Raw genomic sequence first — 7,500 nt, 5'->3', positions numbered from 1 at the left:
TTTTCTTCATCTTTTCTTCCTCCGCCATAACACTCGAAGTCACTCCAGTTCTCCCTCCCACCCCAACCTCCCCTCCTTCCATCCACCCCCTGCCGCCCCCTTGTCTATTTGTGACCTGTGAACGTTAGGAGGTTTCTCTCGGACCATTAGTAGGTCAGGGGAGGCAGGGAGCTGAGGCAGGGAGGTGAGGCAGGGGGCAGACAAGGTACGAAGGGCGGCCGTGAGTGAAGCATACTGACGGGGAGGTCGAGGAACGGAGAGAAGTGTGGAGAGTATGGAAGTATGGAGCTAGGGCGAGGGTGGCAAGGGTGAGGAAGGAAGTGCTGTAATAGGTTTAGAAGTGGCTAGGGTAGGGAGAAAGTTAGTGACCTAGGTTAGGGTTCTATGTACTAATAGGTTTACATGTCCACACACGCTTTTGTCTCCTTCTGCTATTATATCCAGAGACCTCAAAGGAGATTAGTCGGGAGGTTAGTCAAGCGAGAACTTGAACTACAGTACATTTAGGTTATCGACGAAATCTGTTCTCTCTGTGTCTACGTTAAAGCGCGTATTGAGATGCTTTCGGCTCTTACAGTAACTATTTCGAGAGTCCACAAAGGGAATTAGTAGGAGCGAGAATTTGGATTACACTCGGATAGGCGTTACTTAGGTTATCGACGAAATCTGTTCTCTCTGTGTCTACGCTAAAGCCCGTATTCAGATGCTTTCGGCTCTTACAGTAACTATTTCGAGAGTCCACAAAGGAGATTAGTAGGAGCGAAAATTTGAATTACACTCGGATAGGCGTTACTTAGGTTATCGACGAAATTTGTTCTCTCTGTGTCTACGTTAAAGCGCGTATTCAGATGCTTTCGGGTCCTACAACAACTATTTCCGAAGCCCACAAAGGGAATTACTTGGAGCGAGAATATGAATTACACTCTTAGGCGTTACTTAGTTTATCGGGAAAATCAGTTCTCTCTGTGTCTACGCTAAGCCACGTATTCTCAGAAGCTTTCGGGTCCTACAAAAACTATATCAAAAGGCCACAAAGGAGATTAATAGGAGCGGGAATTTGAATTACACTCTTAGGCGTTACTTACGATATCGGGAAAAATCAGTTCTCTCTATGTCTTTGCTAAGGCACGTATTCAGATGCTTTCGGGTCCTACAACAACTATTTCCGAAGCCCACAAAGGGGATTACTTGGAGCGAGAATTTGAATTACACTCTTAGGCGTTACTTACGATATCGGGAAAAATCAGTTCTCTCTGTCTACGCTAAGCCACGTATTCTCAGAAGCTTTCGGGTCCTACAACAACTATTTCCGAAGCCCACAAAGGGGATTACTTGGAGCGAGAATATGAATTACACTCTTAGGCGTTACTTACGATATCGGGAAAAATCAGTTCTCTCTGTGTCTACGCTAAGCCACGTATTCTCAGAAGCTTTCGGGTCCCACAACAACAATATCAAAAGGCCACAAAGGAGATTAGTAGGAGCGAGAATTTGAATTACACTAGGTTAGGCGTTACTTAGTTTATCGGGAAAATCAGTTCTCTCTATGTCTACGCTAAGGCTCGTATTCTCAGAAGCTTTCGGGTCCCACAACAACAATATCAAAAGGCCACAAAGTAGATTAGTCAAGGTATTATCTGAACTCCACTCGGTTAGGTGTTATTTGGGTTATTGACTAAATCAGGTACAACGATCACATGTAAATAGCAACGCCGTCTGATTTGTGTTGCGGAGAGGATAATCGTTATATACCTAGGTGTTGCCGTGGTTAAGAGTGGTCACCCTCAGAGCTGTTAGTGCTGATTAAGATAACATCCGCTCACACACACACGCACACACACATACACGGCTGCACATCCCACGCCATCTTACCTCACACACACACACACACACACACACACACACACAAAAACACTCTTTCTATCTATCTATCTATCTATCTATCTCATCTCACCTTCCAGCATTACAAAGAACACTCACATCTATCTATATTTATCTGTCTATCTATCTATATCTATCTGTCTGTCTGTCTCTGTCTGTCTAAAGAATGTGAGAGACGAGAATATTTTGCTGTGAGGTATTAAATGGAATGACTAAGCGACAATTTGTTTTTATTTTAGTGTGTGTGTGTGTGTGTGTGTGTGTGTGTGCAAGCAAGCGAGCAAGAGGATGAATTGCGTTGAGTAAAAACATAACTGAAGTGTGTGGTTGTGTGTGTGTGTGTGTGTGTGTGTGAGACTCCCAAGTAGTGCGTCGTTAAATCGTGTGGATACATAAACAAAAATGTGTGTGTGTGTGTGTGTGTGTGTGTGTGTGTGTAAAGGGCTCTCAAGTTAAGGATACATTTTAAGAGAGGAAGGAAATACGAAGGGAAGGAGGAGAAGGAGGAGGAGGAGGAGGAGGAGGAGGAGGAGGAAAAAGGATGATTGTTACTATTATTATACATCACCACCATCACCACCGCCACCACCAAAACAACAACAAAAACAAACACACACACACACACACACACACACACACACACACACACACACACACACACACACACACACACACACACACATCCATTCATCTATCTAGTTAATTTGTCTATATATTAATCTATCTAGTTGAGAGAGAGAGAGAGAGAGAGAGAGAGAGAGAGAGAGAGAGAGAGAGAGAGAGAGAGAGAGAGAGAGAGAGAGAAGGGGTGACTGAAGGGGATGAGAGGATGGGTGTGTGTGTGTGAGGGGGGGCTATGTTTATATCTGAAGGGGGAGGGGGGCATGTGAGGTGAAGAGGGAGAGGGAGAGAGAAGGGGGGGACCTGAAGGGGATGTGGATTAGGGAGTAAGTGCGGGGGACGGTTTGTCTGAGGGAGGGGAAGAGGGGCGTGACGAGGACGAGGACGAGGAGGAGGGTAGTGGGTTAAGGGGGTAGGGGGTGAGGGGTCCCAAGCCGCCACAAAACTGGTGGAGGTCAGCTTAAAGATGAGCTGCCTGGCCCTCCTTCAAGCTGAGGGGTCCTAATCTAGAGGGCAGCGTGTGCACCTGTCTGTCTGTGTGTGTGTGTGTGTGTGTGTGTGTGTGTGTGTGTGTGTCCCGGCCTCCTCCTCTTCCTCCTCCTCTAGCACCTGCTCCTCCTCCTCCTCCTCCTCCTCCTCCTCCTCCTCCTCCTCCTCTTCCTCTTCCTCCACCTGCTCTGTCGATGAAGGTCATGCTCTGGTGTTCCTCTGGTGTCGTTTTTTTTGTTATTATTATCATTATTATTATTATTATTATTATTATTATTATTGTTGTTGTTGTTGTTGTTGTTTAGAGGTTCGTGTGAATATATAAGTAGATGATTTCCCTGTTTGTTTATTTATTTATTTTTTTATTTATATATTTTTTGGTGTGTATAAATGTATCATTTTTTTGTTTACGTTATTTATTGTCTCGTGTGTGTGTGTGTGTGTGTGTGTGTGTGTGTGTGTGTGTGTGTGTGTGTGGTTTGAATACTTTTGATGTTTACTTATTGTTTTTATTTATTTATTTTTTTATTCATTTTTAGTAACTGTGGTGGTGGTGGTGGTGGTGATTGCGGTGGTGGTGATGGTGTTGGTTTAATGATAACACTTGTCTCCTTGATTAACTGTACGACATTTACTGTATTTTCCTTCGTTTATTAATTGCCTAACATATGCAATTAAGTAGCACGAGACTACCAATGCATTCATAAATAAAATAAAATATAAAATGTTTCGATAGCCATTATTATCCATTCAGATTCAACTATTTAATAAACCACCCACCGCAAACTTACTAATCTGCTCTTTCCTTCCTTCCTTCCCTTCCTGTTAATTTAGATACAAAAGCCATGTTTAGGGTGTCGGAAACATCTTTAGTGCAAAGTTATATACAGCATTCCACCAAATACACAATGCCAAACTTCTTCCTCCCTTTCTTCCTTCCTCCCTTCCTTCCTTCCCTTCCTATACATCCTTTTAGTCCTCTCACTCAGGTGTCCTACGTATTGAAGTGTAGCACGGGCTTTTCATATCACTAGCTTGACCCTCCTGTCCCTTATGTAGTACGAAGGTTTGTAGTATAACACCCAATACAAAGTGACTAACCTCCTCCTTGCTATACATCTCCTTAGTCCACCCACACGACTGCTCTACGTATGGAACATATCACTTGCCCCTCCTGTCCTTCCCCTTCGTATCCACCACATAGCTAACCCTCACCGCTAACGATATGGGCTCGAGGCGTTAGGTGGTAATATATGGTGAGGTGAGGCGAGGTTAGGTTAGGTTAGGGTAGGGAAGGTTAGATTAGGTTAGGGTAGGATAGGGTAGGTTAAGTTAGGATTAGGTTAACTTAGGATAGGGTAAGTTAGGTTAGGTTAGGATAGGGTAAGTTAGATTAGGTTTCACTACTGCCAGTATGGACTCAAGGGGCAAGTTAGGTATTATATCACATGGGCGGCGAGGCGAGGTGAGGCGCGGCGTGAGGCCCTTCCTTCCTTCCTTCCCAGGGCCCAGAACCGTGACGGAGGCAGGTGCGAAGGTCGGGAGGTGCGGTGGAAAGCCTGAAGCGTAAAGGCAGGAAGGAAGGAAGGAGGAAAGGTGGCGGGGTACATAGTGAATGAGGAAAAGAGACGAGAATGTGAATGTGTGATGATTACGAGGGAAGTAAGTGAGAGAGGGAGAGAGGGAATGATGATGACTGAGAGGAAAGTGGAGAGCAGTGAAAATGAGACCAAGGAGACAAGATCATGAATGGAGAGAGTAAGAGAGAGAGAGAGGAAAATGCATGCAATGATAGACATGCAGAATAATGCAGAAACCTCGACTTCATAATATACATGTGCTTGTGTGATTGTCTGACCCTCGACTTGATATAGATGTACTTGAAGAGAGAGAGAGAGAGAAAGAGAGATAGAGAGAGAGAGAGAGGAAAATGAAAACAATGATAGACAGTAATGCAGAAACCTCGACTCCATAATATACATGTGCTTGTGTGATTGTCTGACCCTCGACTTGATATAGATGTAGTTGAAGCGAGAGAGAGAAAGATAGATAGAGAGTAAGAGGAAGAGGAAAACTAGAATCGACAGAGTAGTACAAAAACATCGACTTCATATATGTGTATGTACTTATGTGATCGTCTGACCCTCGACTTAATATATACGCATAGCCTCGTCTTGCTGTCATAACCTCGACTATTCCGACGCTATATTTAGATCTCTTAGCCCCGTCCTATGCATGTGATTGCCGCTTGAGATGTGCTTGAGTATAATTATAACACTTATGCGGCCTTGGGGGTGGTGTGAGGGTGGTGATGATGGTGTTGGAGTGCTCAAGTGAATGCCATTGAAAGGTTCTTCTTATTCTTGTTTTTATTTTTTATTTTCCTCCTCTTCGGCGCCTCAAGTTTAGTCGTAAGGAACATGAGATTGAAGTGTTAGTGTGTGTGTGTGTGTGTGTGTGTGTGTGTGTGTGTGTGTGTGTGTTCCAGCTCCTCCTCCTCCTCCTCCTCCTCCTCCTACTACTACTACTACTACTACTACTACTACTACTACTACTTTATCCAACTCTTCCTTTCTCTTAACACCACTCCCTCTTAACCCATCCCCTTTCCTTCCTGTCCATTCCTGCCCCTTCCTGCCCCGTGCCTTATCCTTCCCCCAACCCCTATCCCTGCCCAGCCCCGTCCAGCGCAGTGACAGCCCCCCACACACCCCATGTTCCCTGGCCAGTATTCCTTCCAGAGGTCAACGAGCCTTCCTTTGTTAGCTCTCGCAGCGGACATAAGCTTGCTCGTCCGGTGGGCCACTCTTACTTTGGTTTGGTTTGGTTTACCCCGGACTCTGGTTGTGTGGGGTTGGGGTGGTGGGGAGGGGCGTGGTGGAGAGGGGGAAGGGGGCAATGTGTGTGTGTGTGTGTGTGTGTGTGTGTGTGTGTGTGTGTGTGTGTGTGTGTGGCATTATACACAGATTAAGTATCACGAAAGGCCTTAATTGTCTTCCTGTTTCATTTCCTTCATCACCAGCACCACCAACACCACCACCATTATCATCACCATTATCACTATGGGCGGAGTACTTTGATAATGATAAGAATATGTATACCAATTCTTATAACACACACACACACACACACTACTCTACCTTACCCTACCCTACCCTACCCTATCATACCCAACTCTACCCTACCCTATCCTACCCTACCCTATCCTATCCTACCTCACCCATCCCTAACCTCATTCTCGACCTCCTTCTCTCTCCCCAGATGCCGGAGCTCGCTAACGCCTTCCCCGAACTTCAAGAGCTGATGAACAGACTACCCAGTGCCACGCCGCCCATCCCACGCCCTACAGACACGCCCTGGGCCTCTAGCTACTGGGGGCATGATCCTCCACCTCGCCCCGTCACCCCAAGGCCCTTCTCCTCCTCCTGCAGAAGTGGCGTGTTTTCTGCGTGCGTGACTCGTGACTCGTGAGATAGTCCAGCATAGTGAAGTGCGTTGTGCTTTGAGGATAGACTAATTTGCGTGCGTGTGCGTGTGTGTATGTGTGTGTGTGTTTCCCCAGCCCACTCAACCATACAAACCCGATCCCGTCCTGTGTTCCCTCCCGTCCCCACTCGTCCCACTCAGCCATTCCCGTCCTCAAGAACTCAAACCCGTCCCAGTGTGCCCCTGTCCTAAGCCCACTCATACACCCGTCCTGGACCACTGTGAGCCCGTCCCACCCCACTCAGTTGTGCCCTCGCCCTCTCAGACACTTGACCCCACTCGTCCGCCCGTCCTAGACCACTCAGACAGGTCCCAACCCACTCAGGAGTACCCCAACCTGCTCAGACTTCTCACTGCCCCGCTCGGAGCTACCCAAGACCACTCAGAGCTTTGCCAGCCCACACATATACGTCTGAAGATTGTACAATTCAATTATTTCTCTCTCCTCTTCCTCCTCCTCCTCCTCCTCCATCCTACTCCCACTTACGAGGTTCTTTCTAATATATCTGGTTTCTTGATTAACCTCTCCTCCTCTTCCTCCTCCTCTTCCTCTTCTTCTTCGTCGTCCTCCTCCTCCTCGTCTTTCTTCGGTTAAGACTTGTGTCCTTGCCAAATACTGACCTACCCCATTAGCTTGTAAGGCTCCTCCTCCTCCTCTTGCTCCTCCTCCTCCTCCTCCTCCTCCTCTCCAGAAGAACAAGCTTTCTTACTTACAAATGCGCATCACAAACTCGTAAATATTTCCTTCTTCATCCTTCTCCGTTTTCCTCTTGAAGTAATTATATTTTTTCTCTTTCTTCGGTCTTTTAGTACAAATTTATGCTCTGTCAATGGCTCTGTAAGTTATGTAATTAGTTTGTTGGTAATTTGTTAGTTCTGCTCACTTCTCCGTCCTCCTCCTCTTCCTCTTCTTCCACTTACTCCGTTTCCTCCACCTCCTCCGTATTTTTATTCTGCTGCTCTTTCTTCTTCTTCCTTGTCCACTTCCTCTTCTTCATTCTCATTTTCCTCTCCTTGCTCTCG

This window comes from Eriocheir sinensis, chromosome 12 (genome assembly GCF_024679095.1).
Source record: "Eriocheir sinensis breed Jianghai 21 chromosome 12, ASM2467909v1, whole genome shotgun sequence".
Classification (NCBI taxonomy): Eukaryota; Metazoa; Arthropoda; class Malacostraca; order Decapoda; family Varunidae; genus Eriocheir; species Eriocheir sinensis.
The sequence above is the reverse complement of the archived record's forward strand: the minus strand, read 5'-3'. Positions refer to the sequence as shown.